Genomic DNA, 18843 nt, shown 5'->3' on the forward strand with positions numbered 1-18843 from the left:
AAAGAAAAGAAAATAGAGCATATGTAAGTCCAGGCACGATGGTTCAGCACTTTAGGAAGCCAAGGCCGGCGGATCACCTGAGGTCAGGAGTTCGAGACCAGCCTGGCAAACATGGTGAAATTCCATCTGTCCTAAAAATACAAAAATTAGCAGAATATGGTGGCGGGCACCTGTAATGCCAGCTACTCAGGAGGCTGAGGCAGGAGAATCACTTGAACTCGGGAGATGGAGGTTAGAGTGAGCCGAGATCATGCCATTGCACTCTAGCCGGGGCAACAGAGTGAGACTCCATCTCAAAAAAAAAAAAAAAAAAGAAAGAAAAAGAAAACAGAGCATATGCAAAACAAAAGCCAGCCAGGCGGAGTGGCTCACGCCTGTAATCCAAGTACTTTGGGAGGCCGAGGCGGGGGGATCATGAGGTCAGGAGAAGGAGACTATCCTGGCCAACATGGTGAAACCCCGTCTCTACTAAAAATACAAAAATTAGCCAGGTGTGGTGACAGGCACCTGTAGTCCCAGCTACTCGGGAGGCTGAGGCAGGAGAATGGCATGAACCTGGGAGGCAGAGGTTGCAGTGAGTCGAGATCACACCACTTCACTCCAGCCTGGCAGCAGAGCGAGGCTCCGTCTCAAAAAACAAACAAACAAAAAAGAAACAACTAATCTCAAAGCAAAAACCCGATGTGTAAAAAACAGAATTCTTAGTCTCTATAAGAGTCTTTCTAATAGTTATATAGTCTAAGGTGATGCCATCCACCATTTTAACTTGAGGCCAAATCGATACTTCCTAGTAGACATGAATTTTTGGTTTGTTTCATCCCAATTCCTCTGACAGACCTGGCTCTAATGAAAAGAGATGAATTTGAGGAAATGAGTCACAATTTTTTTTTTTTTTTTTTTGAGACGGAGTCTCACTCTGCTGCCCAGGCTGAAGTGCAGTGGCGCGATCTCTTGGCTCACTGCAAGCTCCGCCTCCTGGGTTCACGCCATTCTCCTGCCTCAGTCTCCCGAGTAGCTGGGACTACAGGCGGCCGCCACCATGCTCGGCTAATTTTTTTTTTGTATTTTTAGTAGAGACGGAGTTTCACCATGTTAGCCAGGATGGTCTCGATCTCCTGACCTTGTCATCCGCCCGCCTCAGCCTCCCAAAGTGCTGGGATTACAGGCGTGAGCTACTGTGCCCGGCCATGAGTCACAATTTTTAAGACATTGTTTACCCCCAACTTTAACACCTGCTGTGGACTGAACTGTTTCCTCCAAAAAGGATATGTTCAAGTCCTTACTCCATCACCTGTGAACATTACCTTATTTGAAAATAGTGTCTGCGAAAATGTAATGAAGTTAAAATGAGGTCATACTGGATTATGAGCCACCTAAATTGGATGAGACTCAAATTCATTGATCTGATGTCCTTATAAGAAGAGGAAAATTCACACAGAGACACACAGGGGAGAATCCCACATGAAGACAAATGCGGGGACTGCAGTAATGTACCAATGCAAACCAAGAAATGCCAAGTATTGCCAATAACCACCAGACGCTAAGAGAAGGGCATAGACCAAGTTCTCTCTCAGAACCTCCGGAAGGAATCAGCCCTGCCAACACTTGGATTTTGGACTTCTGGCCTCCAGAACTGTGAGAAGATACACTTCTGTTGTTACAAGCCATCCATCAAAGTTTGTGGTACTTCGTTATAGCATCCCTAGGAAACAAACACAGCACCTCTGACTTCCTCCCCTACACCTGAAGAAACTGCATTTATTCTCGTGCAACTTTTATCTTAGTAAATAGGACACAGAAGCTGGGCATCGTGGCTCTCCCAGCATTTTGGGAGGCTGAGGCAGGAGGATGGCTTGAGCCCAGGAGTTTGAGACCAACCTGGACAACACAGGGAGACTTCATCTCTACAAAAAAATAAATAAATAATCTGGCGTAATGTCACATGCTTGTAGTCCAAGAGACTCAGAAGGTTGAGGTGCGAGGCTCGTTTGAGCCCTGGAGGTCAAGGGTGCAGTGAGCGATGATCATGCCCCCACGCTCCAGCCTGTGCGACAGCAAGACCCTGTCTCAAAAATAAAGCACGTAAGTGAGAAGAAAGAGAAGGGTTGGTGTCAGCATCAAAAGCATGACATATTTAAGCTTAGAAAGAGATCATCTAATCTAGTGTTGTTCAAACATGTCTTAAAGTAGTAGATGCCAATGCTACGCTACACAGGTGAACGTGGGACAGGTGAGGAGCAGGGGTGGCCAATACCCATCTCCCCATCACCTTGATCCCTGGCTCGTGCCTGAAGTGCCTAGGCTCTCTATAATTATTTTATTCCTTGTTCATTTAATCAACATCTGAGCACCTACTCAGCATCAAATGCTGCTTTCACATAAAAAAGCATGAACTAAGCCAAACCTTCCATTTCATGGATTAAGAAATTTAGACAGGTATTCAGGGTCCCGTGGAGAGTCAAAACCAGGGCCACCAGGTATGTGCCCTATCTCCAAAGCTGGTGCCCTTTCCATCATACTATTCACTCCTCGTCTAACTTGTAGCCTTTCCTTCACACAATTTCTTTTCTTTTCTTTTTTTTTTTTTTTTTTTGAGAGGCACAGTCTGGCTCTGTCACCCAGGCTAGCTGGAGCACAGTAGTGCAATCATGGCTCACTGTAGCCTAGAATTCCTGGGCTGAAGCAATTCTCCCACCTCAGCCCCCCAGGTAGCTGGGACTATAGGCATACACCACTACACCCAGCTAAGCTTTTATTTTTTGTTTTTTTTTTAAGAAATGGGATCTTGCTATGTTGCCCAGGCCGGTCCCGAACTCCTGGACTCAAGCAATCCTCCCATCTTGGCCTCCCAAAGTGCTGGGATTACGGATGTGAGCCACCACACCCGGCCCTCTTTATACATTTGCTGAGGGTTAAAGCAAAGCCTTTTTCCCTGCATTTAGCCTATAATACCCTTAAAGTTTTTAGTTTGGCCATTACTATTCACTGTCCCAACAGGCCTGGAGGCATTTTAAGAAGATGACAGGCCTGAACCTCAAGACAGAGAGAAAATGGCAACCAGCTCTGACCCCACTTTAGCCAACGGCAAAACGCAGGGTGCTACCTGATGCTTTCCAACATCATCTTTTGCCCACCCTGGAAAGGCCCATGCAAGTTCCACTCAGAGGAGCTTCAGTTTCCACGACAGTTTCTATCTCATGGCTTGGGAGAAAACTGTTAAAACACTGCTCTCAAATGTGCAAGTGTGTTTTTTGGGAAATGAAATAATAAAATACAGAGGAAAAAAGTATAATGTCTAAAGAAAAAAAAATCTGCCTGACACTACACGGATATAGCGACCAACATATTAAAAAGAAGCCGCCGTGCTGCATGAGGAAGGCTCTCCAACTGACCGCTGTCAGTAAATGTCCCTAAGTCTGTTCCTGTACTCTATGAGATGATCAGGACAGAAGGCAATGCCAAAGGATGCTGACTAACGTAACCACGTGACCAACATATAAACCAGAAAACCAAGAATGGAAACAAAGCCCTCCTATCATGGTAGCTAAGTCCACTCAAGGAGCCTACTTGAACATTCTCAAAGAAACCCTATGAGCTCAGAAATGGCAAAAGGAAGGTAAGATATTCTCATGGTAGTTATTACTCAGTGAAGATTACAAGATGAAAGAAAACCCTGTGACCAAAGTTTTAAGGGCTGTAAGAGTCACCTTCTTGCACTAACTGTGTCAAATCTTATAAATGTGTGCTTTCTTTTCTACTATCATGATTGATTCCTCAGTTAGGCTACGTTAGAGCTTTCTTTAAACAAGTGGCATGAAAATCACTTAAAAAAGAAAAATATGGTCAGGTGCAGTGGTTCACGCCTGCAATCCCAGCACTTTGGGAGGCCAAGGCAGGCAGATTACCTGAGGTCAGGAGTTTGAGGCCAGCCTGACCAACATGGCAAAATGCTGTCTCTATTAAAAATACAAAAATTAGCCAGGGGTGGTGGCACACGCCTGTAGTCCCAGTGACTCGGGAGGCTGAGACATAAGAATCACTTGAACCCAGGAGGCAGAGGCTGCAGTGAGCTGAGGTTGTGCCACTGCACTCCAACCTGGATGACAGAGTAAGACTCTGTCTCTAAAAAACCAACCAACAAACAAAACAAAACAAAACACAATATAGGGAAGGATCCCGACCCTATCCTGATCCTACAGACCATCTCCAGGACTCGTTCACTTCTATGAATAACCAATTCCACATACTACATATTAAGTAGACCTAGTTTCTGATACTTTCCTTCCTTTTACTCAAGTTCTAAAGAACTTTTAGTGCAGCTCACTTACACACAAACCACACCTCTCATCATCCTCTCCTCACCCAGTCCACACCCTCTCTGGCTCCTCTGCTGGCTGCTCCTCCTCCTCCCAGCTTTCCACGCTCTGTCCTTGGACTTCTCTATTTCCATTCACTTCCTCCACCAGTGCCTCCAACAGCAAAATAATGCCAGTCATGTATGTAATTAAAATTTTCTAGGCCAAGTGCAGTGGTTCATTCCTGTAATCCCAGCACTTGGGGAGGCCAAGGCAGGCAGGTTGCATGAGACCAGAGTTCAAGCTCAGCCTGGGCAACATAGTGAGACCCAGTCTCAACAGAAAAGTAAATCAGCTGGATGCAGCGGCGCATGCCTATAGTCCCAGCTACTCAGGAGGCTGAAGTGAGAGGACTACTTGAGCCTGGGAGACCAAGGCTGCAAGAAGCTGTGAATGTACCACCAAACTCCAGCCTAGGTGACAGAGTGATGCCTTAGCTCAAAAATAAATAAATATATTTTCTAGTAGCAATATTAAAAAAGAAACAGGTGAAATTAACTTTAATAATATGTTTGATTTAACCCAATATTTCCAAAATAATATCACTCCAAATATAATGAAGGTAAAAGATTATTAATGATATATTTTACATTGTAATTTCTCACAATGTCTTCGTCATCTGGTGTGTATTTGACACAGCACATCTCAATTCAGATTAGCCACATGCAAAGTTCAAAAGCCACATGTGGCTTGTGTCTGCCTTATTTAACAGCACAATCCTGGCTTACCTCTTCTAGTCCCATGATTATAAATGCCACCTATGCAGACACTGCTCCACCCTTTCCCTCTACCCTGCTTCTTTCTCCTTAATTCCAGAATTCTAATGCTACTAAGCTACTAGACAAGGAGGTATCTAACTGGCATCTCAAACTTATAACTTGTCTAAAGCCAAACAACACAACCCGGATTTCTCACCACCATTACCCTTGCCATGACCTTCCTCATGTCAGTAAAGGGCAACTCCACACTACGATGGCTCCTCCTCTCACATCCCACATCTCAGCCACCAGCAAACCCTCTTAGGTGGACCTTCATCATGGAGGCAGAACCAAGGTCTTTCACTGCTCTCCCTTACCCCTTGAAATGCTCTGCTCCTCAGGTGTCTCCACATCTTTCTTTCTTACTCTTCAGGTCTCCGCTCAAGAGTCAACAGAGGCTTTCCTTGTCCACCACATACAACGCAACACCCCATCTTCTGCTCTGTTTTTCCCCTTGGCACTAATTTTTCACTTCATATATGCATCTACTTGCTTATTTGTACTATCAGTCTTTCTACCCAAACACACCAGGACAGGACCGTGTGCAGCTACTGTGAAGGTGCCCTGCTCAGATCGCCCTTCAAGAGAAGCTGCTACAGGAAACCAAGCTGACAGCCTCAAGTTGCTACATGTTCAGAGTCGCAACAGCACTGACACCAAGCCATGCTTCCATCAGGCTGCCCCCAACTAATGGTTTAATCCAAAAGGGATAACAGACTCAGGCCTTTCTGCCTGGAGAAGGATGCACGGCTTCCGCATGAGAATTCCCTATCAGCTTGGTCAAGACTTTCTCAGAACTGTACAGTGATCTGAGGCTGTTCCTACCCACTATTCTTCTCCTCTCTCCTTTCACAGGAATCAGACCGAGTGGAAGTCAAAAGGCTTTTACTACATACTACTCCTGCTTCTTCTCACCTTACCCTTATTCCCCAGTAAACCTCCTGGATGTCTAATTCATCCTGGCATTTGTACCTAGCCCACTGTAGGCAGTCAACCAATATTTTGTGAATGAATAAATCTCTAGGTAGAGTAGGGCAGTGGAAAGAACATGAACTTTAAGTTGGAAGGACGGAAGTCTGGGCTCCTGCTCTGCCATATGTTACCTGTGACCACAGGGAAGTTTTTTGGGATCTCCCTGAGTTGTAGATTCCTCATTTGTAAAATGACAATCATCCCATCTCCCTCAGAGTTGTTAGGAGGCTTAAATGAAATGGTTTATCTAAGGTCCTTAACACCATGCCCTAACAGATAGAACTGTTAGCCAGTGTTAGCTCACTCTCCTCTTATCCATTTTCTGCAGCTACTTCTAAGAATCCTTAGCCCTTTTACTTCACCAAGAATTCTAACCACTTTTTAAGACAGCACCAAATAATCCTGGCAAATCCCTTATTCAGTTGAACCTGATTAATGAACAAACTTTATTTTCATTCCTGACTCACCTATGATGAGCTTAAGGTTTTACTTCATTTTAGAAGGTGAAATCTCAGAGATAGCTATCTTAACACTGAAACTTAGGCTGTTTCGCTAAAGCTTCAAGTTAAGCATACTTTTTCAAAAACAAACCAAAATCTAAAACTACAGTTCAGTACCAACTTCTTAAGGCTAAGTTTTTTAGAGTCTCTATTTTCTGAAAGTCTGTAGTATTCTTGATCCATTATGGAGTGTTTCAGGAAAATACACAGACTCTGTGTGAATTTCAAATAAATAGTTTTTTCTTTTTTTAATGGCTCAAGTATAATATGCAATGTTGTTTATACACATATTCTAAAAAGTCCCCAAGTGGATTAACTAACGGTAATTAGTTAATTAGTTAACATTAGGTAATGTTAATGGTAGTCACTCACAGGGAATAGGGGTAGGAGGTGAGAGGATGAGGGGTTCTTACTACGAGTTTTTATGAAGTCTTTATAGGACTGGCTACAAAATTTGTGGGACCCAATGCAGAACAATAATGTGGGTTCTGAGTTCAACAATAACTAAGAACAGCCGGGCGTGGTGGCTCACACCTGTAATCCCAGCACTTTGGGAGGCTGAGGCAGGTGGATCACAAGGTCAGGAGATGGAAACCATTCTGGCTAACACAGTGAAACCCCGTCTCTACTAAAAATGCAAAAACATTAGCCTGGTGTGGTGGCGGGCACCTGTGGTCCCAGCTACTCGGGAGGCTGAGGCGGGAGAATGGCGTGAACCCAGGAGGTGGAGCTTGCTGTGAGCCGAGATTGTGCCACTGCAGTACAGCCTGGGTGACAGAACGAGACTCCGTCTCAAAAAAAAAAAAAAAAAAAAAAAAAAAACAAAGAATATCAAACTACAACTACAACAGCAGATCATTGAACCAAGCAAGGGCCCTGTATGATACAATTACAGGCTCATAAAGCCAACCCTGTGCCTTTATAAACTTTATGAACCTAATATTCTATGTGCAACATAAAAAATCTGGGCTTCCTTATTTGTATGAAATTATATCACAGGACTACTTCAGAGAACAAAAGATCCAGCCTTAATGAAAGTAGTAAAACTAATATAGCTACCAAGAAAATTTTTAACATGACAAATGATTATTCAGAGCAGTTAGAAACTTGGTCAATTTTCTTTAAGGCTGCTGAGGGTAAGGTGGTTACTCATGAAAGTTCACTATGACATATGTACAAAAATGTTTAGTGTAGCACTGTGTTACAAATAACAAAAACCTGGAAACTTTTCATATCAACTAATTAAATAAATTCAGGCACCTTCACACAAGGTAATACTAGGCACATTAAAAAAAGAACATGGTAAAGCAAATCTGTACCTGAAGTAGATCTGGGTATTAGTCTGTTTTCATACCGCTGATAAAGACATACCCAAGACTGGGTAATTTAGAAAGGAAAGAGGATTAATTGACTTACAGTTCCACATGGCTAGGGAGGCCTCACAATCATGGCGGAAGGCAAAGAGGAGCAAAGTCACATCTTACATGGATGGTGACAGTCAAAAGAGGAGAGTTTATGCAGGGAAACTCCCCTTTTTAAAACCATCAAATCCCATGAGACTTATTCATTATCATGAGAACAGCATAGGAAAGACCTGCCCCCATGATTCAATCACTTCCCACCAGGTCCCTCCCACAACATGTGGGAATTCAAGATGAGATTTGGGTGGGGACACAGCCAACCCATATCAATCTGTATGTCTGATACGGAAAGCATTCCAAGATACAAAGGTCAGTGTTTGTTTAAATAATGACATAAAAACACTCTTTACCATGATTCCAGTTTTTACAATTTATCTGTGGTCTTCAAGGGAAGATGAGTACAGGATGGGAAGGGAGATGAAGAAAGAGACTTAATGTTCATGTTAAAAAATTGACTTGAGTCCAGGCATAGTGGTTTACGCCTGTAATCTCAGCATTTTGGGAGGTGGAGGCAGGAGCATTGCTTGAGTTCAGGAGTTCCAGAACAGCCTGGGTAACGTGTTAAAACCTCATCTCTACAAAAAATTTAAAAATTAGCTGGGTGTGGTGGCGCACAACTGTAGTCTCAGTTACTCGGGAAGCTGAGGTGGGAGGATCAATTGAGCCTGGGAGGCCAAGGCTACAGTGAGCCATAAATGTGCCACTGCACTCTGGTCTGGGTGACAGAATGAGACCCTGTCTTGGAAAAAAAAAAAAAAAAAAAAGGGCTTTATAACAGCTCTTTATATTCCAATGTTTTGGCAAATCATACAAAATATACTTTAACAAATTTAATTTAAACTAATTTAAACTTTAAAGTATATAAAAACAGGCCAGGCACGGTGGCTTACGCCTGTAATCCAACACTTTGGGAGGCCAAGGCGGGCAGACTGCCTGAGCTCAGGAGTTTGAGACCAGCCTGGGCAACATGGCAAAAACCCATCTCTACTAAAAATACAAAAGATTATCCGGGCATGGTGGCACACGCCTGTAGTCCCAGGTACTCAGGAGGCTGAGGCAGGAGAATCGCTTGAACCCGGGAGGTGGAGGTTAGAGTCAGCCAAGATTGTGCCTCCAGCCTGGGCGACAGAGCAAGACTGCCTCAAAAAAAAAAAAAAAAAAAAAAAAAAGTATATAAAAAAAGAAACTCCTTCAGATGGTACTGGCAAAAGATTAAGAAAAATACAATCAGGACTCAATTATCTATGATGGTAACCAAAGAAAGCAGTGGCAAGGAAAACAACCAAAGAAAGAATTAAAAACGTGTCTACTCTATTTCAACTTTCTCTCCATTAAAATATTCAGGGAAAATGCTAGCAAGGAGCAACATATTAATCAGACATCTAAGAAAATCAAGGGCTTGCCTGGACATGGTGGCTCATACCCACAGTCCCAGCACTTTGAGAGGCCAAGGCAGGAGGATTGCTTGAGGCCACGAGTTTGAGATCAGCCTGGGCAACATGGCAATACCCTGTCTCTACAAAAGAAGAAAAATTAGCCAGGAGTGGTGGCATGAGCGTGCAGTCCCAGCTGAGGCCGGAGGACCACTTGAGCCCAGGAGGTCCTGGCTGTAGTGAGCTGTGATCGCACCACTGCACTCCAGCCTGGGTGACAGAGTCAGACTCTGTCTCAAAAAAAACAAAACAAAACAAAAAAAACCTTTTTTAATTAAAAAAAAAATTAAATAAAAAAAGGAAGGGCTTCAAAAAATCTCCAAACTGGGCAAACAATTTTGAAATAATTATAGCTGGTTTTCCTTATCTTCTCCCTATTCAACCAGGGGCAACGGTGAGGAAGAGACAGATATGTAGAAAGCCTAGCAACATGGAAGCACTTGGGGAAGATGTCAGAAACAGAATTTCAACAGTCATTCCAAACGCCAAACAGGAGGTTCCTACTGCTTAATGTATAGAACCAGATGTAAGATTAAAGTGAAAACATTAACTTTCCTGAAAATAACACACTGTATACTGTAAAATTTGACAATTTCTATTTTCCACCTTTTTTTTTTTTTTTTTTTTTTTTTTAAGACAGGGTCTCGCTCAGTCACCCAGGCTGGAGTCCAGTGGTGCAATCATGGCTCACTGAAGCCCTGATCTCCTGGGCTCAAGTGATCCTCCTGCCTCAGCCTCCTAAGTAGCTGGGACTACAGACATGTGCCACCACACCTGGCTAATTTTTAAAATTTTTTTGTAGAAACAGGGTTTTACCATGTTGCCCAGGCACATCTCAAACTCCTAGGCTCAAGCAATCCTCCCACCTTGCTTTCCCAAAGTGCTGCAATTACAGGCGAGCCAGCATGCCTGGCCAATTCTCCAGACTTTCCTAAGCCATATGCAAAAAACCTGCTCATCTATAGACAGGTTTGCCTGTCTTCAGAATAATTTAGGACCACCATCATGAATCTGTTTATGCAAAAGCCCTCTCCAACTTACTCACAAAATTAATGAAAGAACATAGGTACAAGTTGAAAATGAGATGACTGGCCAGGCGTGGTGGCTCAACACCTGTAATCCCAGCACTTTGGGAGGCCAAGATGGGCAGATCATGAGGTCAGGAGTTCAAGACCAGCCTGGCCAACAAGGTGAAACCCATCTCTACTAAAAAATACAAAAATTAGCTGGGTATGGTGGCACGCGCTTGTAATCCCAGCTACTGGGCAGTCTGAGGCAGGAGAGTCACTTGAACCCACGAGGCAGAAGTTGCAGTGAGCCAAGATCACGCCACTGCATTCCAGCCTGGGCGACAGAGCAAGACTTGGTCTCAAAAGGAAAAAAAAAAAAAAAAAAAAAAACAAAGGCCGGGTGCGGTGACTAAGGCCTGTAATCTCAGCTCTTTGGGAGGCCAAGGTGGGTGGATCACGAGGTCAGGAGATCGAAACCATCCAGGCTAACATGGTAAAACCCTGTCTCTACTAAAAATACAAAAAATTAGCTGGGCGCGGTGGCAAGTGCCTGTACTCCCAGCTACTCGGGAGGCTGAGGCAGGAGAATGGCATGAACCCGGGAGGCGGAGCTTGCAGTGAGCCAAGATTGCGCCACTGCACTCCAGCCTGGGCGACAGAACGAGATTCTGTCTCAAAATAAAAATTAAAAAAAGAAAGAAAGAAAATGAGACTTTTTTTTTATTTACACACACACCAGAAATAAGTATGTGGACACTGTCATAATAAACTAGCATATACAATCAACCAATGTATCCAACCACTAGTGTTCTCTCCACCTGTTCATATTAATAGCTAAAAGCTGCCACTTACTGAGCACTTACTATATGCTGGGCCCTGTTCTGAGTATGTCACGTGGATTCACGAAGTTCTCATACAAAGTTATTCCAACTCTATCCTTCTCCTCCTGAAATCAGAGACTGTAAATTCTGAGTTAATTCAGTCAAACATTTAACAAATGAGTACTATGTAAAAGACTATGTTGCACACTAGAGGAAATCAGCAATGATTAAGATTTTCCTCTATATCTCTCAAGGAGCTTATAAACCAAGAAAAACCTTCATGTATATAAACAAGAGTGTCATAAGGAAAAAATAGATAAGTAGAGGTATCAGGCTAGCACTGTGTGAGAGAAAAATGAGTTAATTCTGAAAATCAGATTACAGAAGTAGAGTTAGCAGCATTTAAGCCAAGACTCCAAGATTCAGAAAGACAGAGAAAGGTGGAAAGGATATTTCAGAGTAGTCTGCCAATAATGGAAGTGGCCAGAGGTCTTGTGTTGAAATATAAGGTGACAAGAAGAGATGCAGGCTGGGCGTGGTGGTTCACGCCTATAATCCCGGTACGTTGGGAGGTCAAGGCGGGCAGATTGCTTGAGGCCAGGAGTTCGAGGCCAGTCTGGGCAACAGAGCAAAACCCCATCTCTACAAAAAATACAAACATTAGCCAGGCATGGTGTTACATGCCTGTAGTCCCAGCTACTAAGGAGGCCAAGGCAGGAGGAGGAAGGGAGGTAGAAGTTGCAGTGAGCCAAGAGGGCACCACTGCACTCCAGCATGAGTGACAGAGCAAGACCCTGTCTCAAAAAAACAAAAACGAAAAAGAAGAGATCCAATAAAAGATTAAGCTCAAAGTAAGAATGAGGCCAGACAGCAAAGATCTTAGAGTATTTCCTAACTCTTTAACATTAATTCTCAACCAGGGGAGGAGGGTGGTAGCACTTCCAAGGTAAAAATCTTTGGAGGAGAAAGCCCATACATAACCTTACCAACAAAACTGCCATATCCCTCAGGTGTGATGGAACAGGGGAAAATGTTGAGAACCTCTGGGGTATACTTGGGAGAGGAGCCATGATATGATTTGATTTGCATATTAAATAATTCTGGCAACAGAACAGAGGAGGAGAGACCAGAGAAAAGAGAGGCCAGTTGGAGGACTACAGTAGCTATCTTCAAAAGGAGTAAGAGCTTCAGGGAGGGTAGGGGCAGAGGAAACAGGAAAGGAAAGAGTCAAGAGAAAGACTGATGGAAAAGACTCGTGGAAGCAAACCTGGTAAAAATCTGGTCAAGAAAGGAAACCTCTGAAGATTTCCAGGCTGGGTAACAAGCAGGACAAAAATGCTATAAAGCAAAATACCTTGTTACCTTATATCTGTGTAAGGATGTGCAGTACACAAAGCATAGCCACTTTAAATGTACTACAGAGCAAAAGGAGTAACTGTTCTCAGTTCACAAATGAAGACTGACTTCCAAGAGAGATTTAACAAACGTGTCCACGGCCAAGAACAAACCTGAGTCTTTCAAATCCAGTTCTAATATTCTTTTAAGAAGCCCTCTCAAACACAATTGCTTTTGATGCATACAATAAATCTCCAAAAAAAAATTTTTTTTAAGAAAAAACATGTAATCTCTTGGGAATTAAATTATACTTCAAATATAAGGAACTTTTTTTTTTTTTGAGAGAGAGTCTTGCTCTGTCACCAGGCTGGAGTCCAGTAGCACCATCTTGGCTCACTGCAACCTCTACTTCCCGGGTTCAAGAGATTCTCCTGCCTCAGCCTCCCAAGTAGCTGGGACTATAAGTGTGCTCCACCACACCCAGATAATTTTTGTATTTTTAGTAGAGATGGGGTTTCACCATATTGGCCAGGATGGTCTCAATCTCTTGACCTCATGATCTGCCCACCTCGGCCTCCCAAAGTGCTGGAATTACAGGCGTGAGCCACTGTGCCCGGCCAATATAAGGAATATTTTGACCCTTGTGCTCTGGTTCCCTCTACCCAAAAAACGGGCCGATGACAATGCAGGCGCTGAATCTATGTCATTAGACCCTACAAGTTTAGATACAGATGGGAAAGATGACAGTTTTTACTTTGTATAAAATACCACTTATTATGTGATTATGTGAAAGGCCAAAAATACTGTAAAGAAATATTCTAAATAGTAACTACATTCAACATAGTAAAACTACATTTTCTAATGTTGTTGTTGGCACTGATGTTTATTAAAAATACTTCATCTGGGTCTTGTGCGGTGGCTCATGCTTGTAATCCCAGCACTTTGAGAGGTTGAGATGGGAGGATTGTTTGAGCCCAGGAGTTCAAGATCAGCCTGGGCAACACAGGGAGACCCCCATTTCTATAAATAAAAATTGTTTTAATTAGCTGAGCATGGTGGTACATGCCCGTGGTCCCAGCTGCTCAGGAGGCTGAGGTGTGAGGATCACTTGAGCCTGGGAGGTTGAGGCTACAGTGAGCCGTGATCACACCACTGCACTCCAAGCCTGGGTGATAGAGCAAGATCCTGCCTCAAAAATAAACAAACAAAAAACTGCATGTCGAGACTTAAGCCAGGGTCAGAAAAAATAAAAATAAATATACTCTATTAACATACTCTTTAAGATTGAGTGGGAGTGAGACAGGACATTCCAATAAGAGAAAAGAATATAAGCAAAGAAGGTCTGAAATAGCTTGGCATGTTCAGAGAACCAAGAGCAGTCTTGGTTTCACACTGGACAGTGTGGAAAGGGGACAAAGAGGACAAGATAAAGTACAGAGATGACTGGGGGCCAGACTGCGAGCAGCCTGCATTGTGAGGCTGGTATCTCTGAATTCTAAGGTCCAAACCACAGGCAGTCTTAGAAGCTTGCTGAGCCAGAGGCTGACAAGATCTGAGCTCAGGAAAGATGACTCTGGCAGTCAGGCAAAGCATGGATAGGAAGGGGTGGGGAGGAGCCTGAAAACAAAGTTAAAAGCTTCAAGCCAAGCAAGCAATCTGAGGTTTTAACAATTACACTAGTAAAGGGTTGGAGTGTTGACAAAATTTCACGTCTTCCCTCCCGTGATCATCCCAACTATTCTGTGAAACAGGTGTCATCAATCTTCCCATTTTACAGATGAGGAAACTAGCTCACAAGCCATTAACTGCCAAGTCAAATGCTACAAAAACAAGGACAAAGCCCAGGCTCAGTACTTTTCCACACAATGAAAAATAAAGAACAAGAACAATCTAATTTCTTTTGAAGAGTGCTACCATACAATAAAGCACAGAGTAGGCTAGCTATATTACCCTATATTATCACTGGAAGTGTTAAAAATTCATCTAATCGGCTGGGCGCGGTGGCTCACGCCTGTAATCCCAGCACTTTGGGAGGCTGAGGCAGGCGGATCACGAGGTCAGGAGATCGAGACTATCCTGGTCAACATGGTGAAACTCCGTCTCTACTAAGAATACAAAAAATGAGCCGGGTGTGGTGGCACGCACCTGTAGTCCCAGCGACTCGGGAGGCTGAGGCAGGAGACTCGCTTGTACCCGGGAGCAGAGGTTGCAGTGAACCGAGATCGTGCCACTGCACTCCAGCCTGGGCGACAGAAAGAGACTCTGTCTAAAAAGAAAAAATCATCTAATCTTCTTAAATGTTTGCAACTTGTAAAACGAGCTAATTATCCTTAAAACAGTTAGATTTGACTTACGTTAATGTCGTTAAAGAACTATACTTTTTCTTTAAAGCAAACAAAAAAGCACCTGCACTTTGAATTCTACTTCCCATGGACCTAAGTAATATTCTCCCCTCCCCTCAATGTTTCAAAACTGGCATATCACTGATGTAACAGGCTTACATAAAAACCATTATACCCAAAATGGAAGCCGTAAACTACTTTTTGATTAAAAATGCATTATTTGGCAAGTACAGCAACTGAATCTGAGTTATAAGATGTATTAATTGAAAGGAGCTTCTATAGGTATGCAAAGGCACAATTTAGGAAACAGGCTCCGTCATAAGGAAGCGACATGGAGATTCTGAGACCTATTTAAGAATGGTTCAATCCGAAATAACTGATGGAAGAATACCTGACCTTGAGGATGCAGTGACAGATTTCCCCCCTCCCCTCCCCCTGCCTTTAAATTCTAAGTCCATGAAATGGTCAAAGTGTTCTGGAACGGGTCTTATTTTGCACATGAAGAATCTAGCTTGGGCATTTTGCTGTACAGTTTTATCCACAGCATCGCCTGTTATCAAAACTACTTGTCCCTACTCCCTCACAAGCTTTCTAACAGTTTTTAAAACAAGACCCGGAAATGTAAAATCCCTTCTTAGGAACTTGAGCAGTAAGTCAAAGTATCCAACCCAGGTAATTATTAGCAAGAATCACATTTATGTATTTTTTCCAAAGAATCTCGCATGCCTCCTCTCTGCTGAATCTCCCTCCCGTTTTTAACTGCGTTAAGTCTTCATGGCTTGCCTATAGAAGACAAAAACAGAAAGGTGGCAAAAAAGAAATCAAGACAGTTCTGCCATGATTTAGGGGTCTGTACCAAGAGTTCGGCAGGTCCTGTCATCTGCGCACCACAAGATGCAAGCTGAATTCTAGGGCAACACGAAGCATTCCAACACGACACACACTGGTTTCTCCAGCGGGAAGAAGCAGAGCTCTAGAAATGCCGGCTGGAGACACGTATTGTTGGAAAGGAGGCAGATCAGGCTCCGCAGCAACTCGGGGCGCTCCTTGCGCCGGGGTCTGCCCGGCGGCGCACGGGTGACTGTGGGCCTCTCACTCCTAGCTTCAGCTGTAACCTTCGCCAAACCTTGCGCCGCACCGGCCCCGCCCGCCAGGCCCGCCCCCCGCGCCGCGCCCCGCGCCATAGGCCGACGCGCCAGTCGCTCAGCCGGCCTCCCGGCCCCGCCCGCCTGCTGCCCTCCTCCCCCGCCCCGCGGTTTTCCCTTCCCGGGGCCCCAAAAGGACAATGCTGGAGGGGAGGGGAACGGAGGGGACGCGAGCGAGCGGCCCAGCCTGCCGGCCTGACCCCGCTGCCGGGGACGCCGGACGCCTCCCGCCGGCCGAAGCCTTCCTCCCGCGCCCGCTTTCGGGGCTCCGCGTCCTATCCTCAAGTCTAAGCACCCCCGCCTCGTCTCCCTCAAAAGAGCCGCCCCGGCGCGGCGACACCTGCCCCAGGCAGGAGGCAGCCGACGGCAACCCATTGTGCGGACTCATCGTCCGCTGCCCACCCGGGCGCACGAGCTGCAAGCCGGGGTCCCGGCGTCCTGGGGTCGAGGCGGGGGTCCCAGGGCCCACAGCTCATCCGCACGCCTGGGAACCACCAGGGTCGGAGCCGGTCAGGCCTCCCTCGGCTGACCCCGGAGCCATCAGCAGCGGCCCGGTCTCCCTTAGGCTGGCCCCGGAGCCATCAGCGGCGGCCCGACCTCCCTTAGGCTGCCCCCGGAGCCCCCGGCGGCGGCTCGGTCTCCCTCAGGCTGGTCCCGAAGCCATCGGCTGCGGCCCGGCCTCCCTTAGGCTGGTCCCGGAGCCCCCGGTGGCGGCCCGGTCTCCCTCGGGCTGGCCCCGAAGCCTTCGGCGGCGGCCCGGCCTCCCTCGGGCTGGCCCCGGAGCCCCACGGCGGCGAGCGTCCGGCCTGCCTGGGTCCGCGCCCACCCGGCCGAGGGGCTGCCCCGCGCCCTCCCTCCCCGCCTCCTGCCCGCGGTACCTGCCGAGGCTGCCGGGCGGCGCGGCGGCCGGCGGGGGCGCCTCTCCTCTGGATCCGAGGGGCTGCGGGCGGCTGCCGAGCGCAGGGCGGCCCTGGCCTGCGCCTTACGTAAAGCGGCGGCGGCGGCGGCCCCAGCGCCACTCGGCGGAGGGCGGGAGGAGGCGCGCCGGGAGCCGCTCCGCTCCGTTACCCGGCAACTGGCCTCAGCGCCCCGCCAACCAGGGGCGCGCTCCATATCCTTCCGCCCGGGTGCCGGGATTACATCAGCGCCGGCCGGGCCCCTCCCCTGCCCCTCCCTCCGGCTGGGCCGCGGGCGCGCGCGGGCGGTGGATCGCGGGCTGAAGACTCCGGGGGACACGCCGGGGCTGGTGCCTGGTGGGTGGGGGTCTAGGGCCTGGGACGCGCCGTACAGCCTGGCGGGGGCGGCGGAAGCCGCTGGGAGGTGAGAGGGCAGGCAGTAGAGAGGGCAGGCAGTAGAGGGGGCAGGCAGGAAGCGGCAGCCCACCCGTGTGCGGGGCGTCGGAGAGGAGACGCCTCCCGCAGAGGGGCACGTGGGACTGCCCTCGGCAGAAGCCCCCGAACTCCGCCGCCGCGCCCCGCCCCCGGGCCGCGCTGGGGAAGTGGGGCTCGGAGTGCACGGCCCCGCCCGCGGCCCGGTGCAGCCCCCGCCTTCCCGGGCACGCGCGCCACCTGTCCGCGCCCCCTCCTCGCCGTGTCCTGGGATGGCTGGAGTAGGCGGTTTAAAATAAAGACTTTAGTTTTTTGTTGTTGTTGTTAAGGAACCCAGAACACAAGCTAAAGAAATGTGACATGGCTCTTTTTTTATTAAGCAAAAATAAATTCTGGAAGATTCGAAAGTGGAAACCAAAAATGTGCATTAACCTTTTAATCAAAGTGTTTTCACACCCACCTACCTTCCCTAAATGTGACTCCTAGGCCTGTTCTAAAAAAGCAGATAAGTATCATGGACCTGGAAACGGAAGGGAGATTACTTAGAGGAAACAGGTCCAGTGGGAGGAGTGACTTACCTGGGCTCATTTGTTCATTTATGGAGCACCCACTAGGTGCCAGGCACTATGCTTTTCTGTTCAGAACCTGTAGGAGAATTTCCTGCACCAGCTCACGGGCTTGTGGGAGAAGCAGATGCTGAAACACTGGAAGGAGGTCATCTACTGAGTTGGCTGGATGCTCCATGCATCCATGGAAGGACAAACCGAGGAACTGTCGCTTACATACTATCTACAGAGTGTATTTCTGCAAATATATGTTTTTGTTCTTTACAAAAATCGTGGGACAAAGCTTTGTCATCCCCATTTAACTGGTGAGGAAGCTGAGGCTCAAAGAAAGTGATTTCACCCAAGCCTGACTGCTGCTGAGTGGACAGGGCCTTCTGACCCTGCTAAACCACCTCTTGCAGGAGACAGAATGTGAACCCAGGCTCCTGGCTCTGACATATGGGGTTTCATTTCCTTTACCCTATGGTCTCCCTTCACCAGTTTGCTCCTAATTGGATTCTCTGAGCATTCTCTCAGGTGAATGTATATCATCATAAATCATACGTTCAGTCAATGTGTTCTGAGTGCTTGCTGTGGACCTGGCTTAGTGCCAGGAACGCACAGTCCCAGTGCCCGCCTGGAACTCAAACTCTAAAAACAGGGAATAGAATGGAAAGGGTATGGGAAATCCAGGGCCACTTGGGAGTAAAGGAGGGAAGAGTAGCAGAGCTTCAGAGCCTAGTTCACACATGCCCCCAGGCTCCAGGATTTCACAGACCAAAGTATGGGGGATTTGCAAAGGATGGTCAACTTTTGATTTTTGCTACATTGGTGACGTGTCATCTACATCGTATTTTACAAAAGAGTATTAATAGCAA

The 18843-nt window shown here is 46.5% G+C and overlaps 1 protein-coding gene across 11 annotated transcripts in view; it reads right to left on the reverse strand.

Annotated features, from left to right (window-relative positions):
• KIAA0232 overlaps nucleotides 1-17085 on the reverse strand; it is a 97446-nt gene extending 80361 nt beyond the window's left edge. For 6 of the 11 annotated variants that reach the window (XM_078001840.1, XM_078001837.1, XM_028848097.2 and 3 more), the window contains exon 1: nucleotides 16971-17085. The gene's annotated coding sequence lies outside the window, so the exon portion shown is untranslated. Of the gene's footprint in view, nucleotides 1-14750; nucleotides 14870-15803; nucleotides 16092-16970 lie in introns of those variants that run through there. The other 5 variants (XM_078001835.1, XM_078001833.1, XM_078001838.1 and 2 more) reach the window with 3 other exon arrangements.
• Between the last annotated feature and the right edge of the window lie 1758 nt (nucleotides 17086-18843).

This window comes from Macaca mulatta, chromosome 5, assembly GCF_049350105.2.
Source record: "Macaca mulatta isolate MMU2019108-1 chromosome 5, T2T-MMU8v2.0, whole genome shotgun sequence".
NCBI lineage: Eukaryota > Metazoa > Chordata > Mammalia > Primates > Cercopithecidae > Macaca > Macaca mulatta.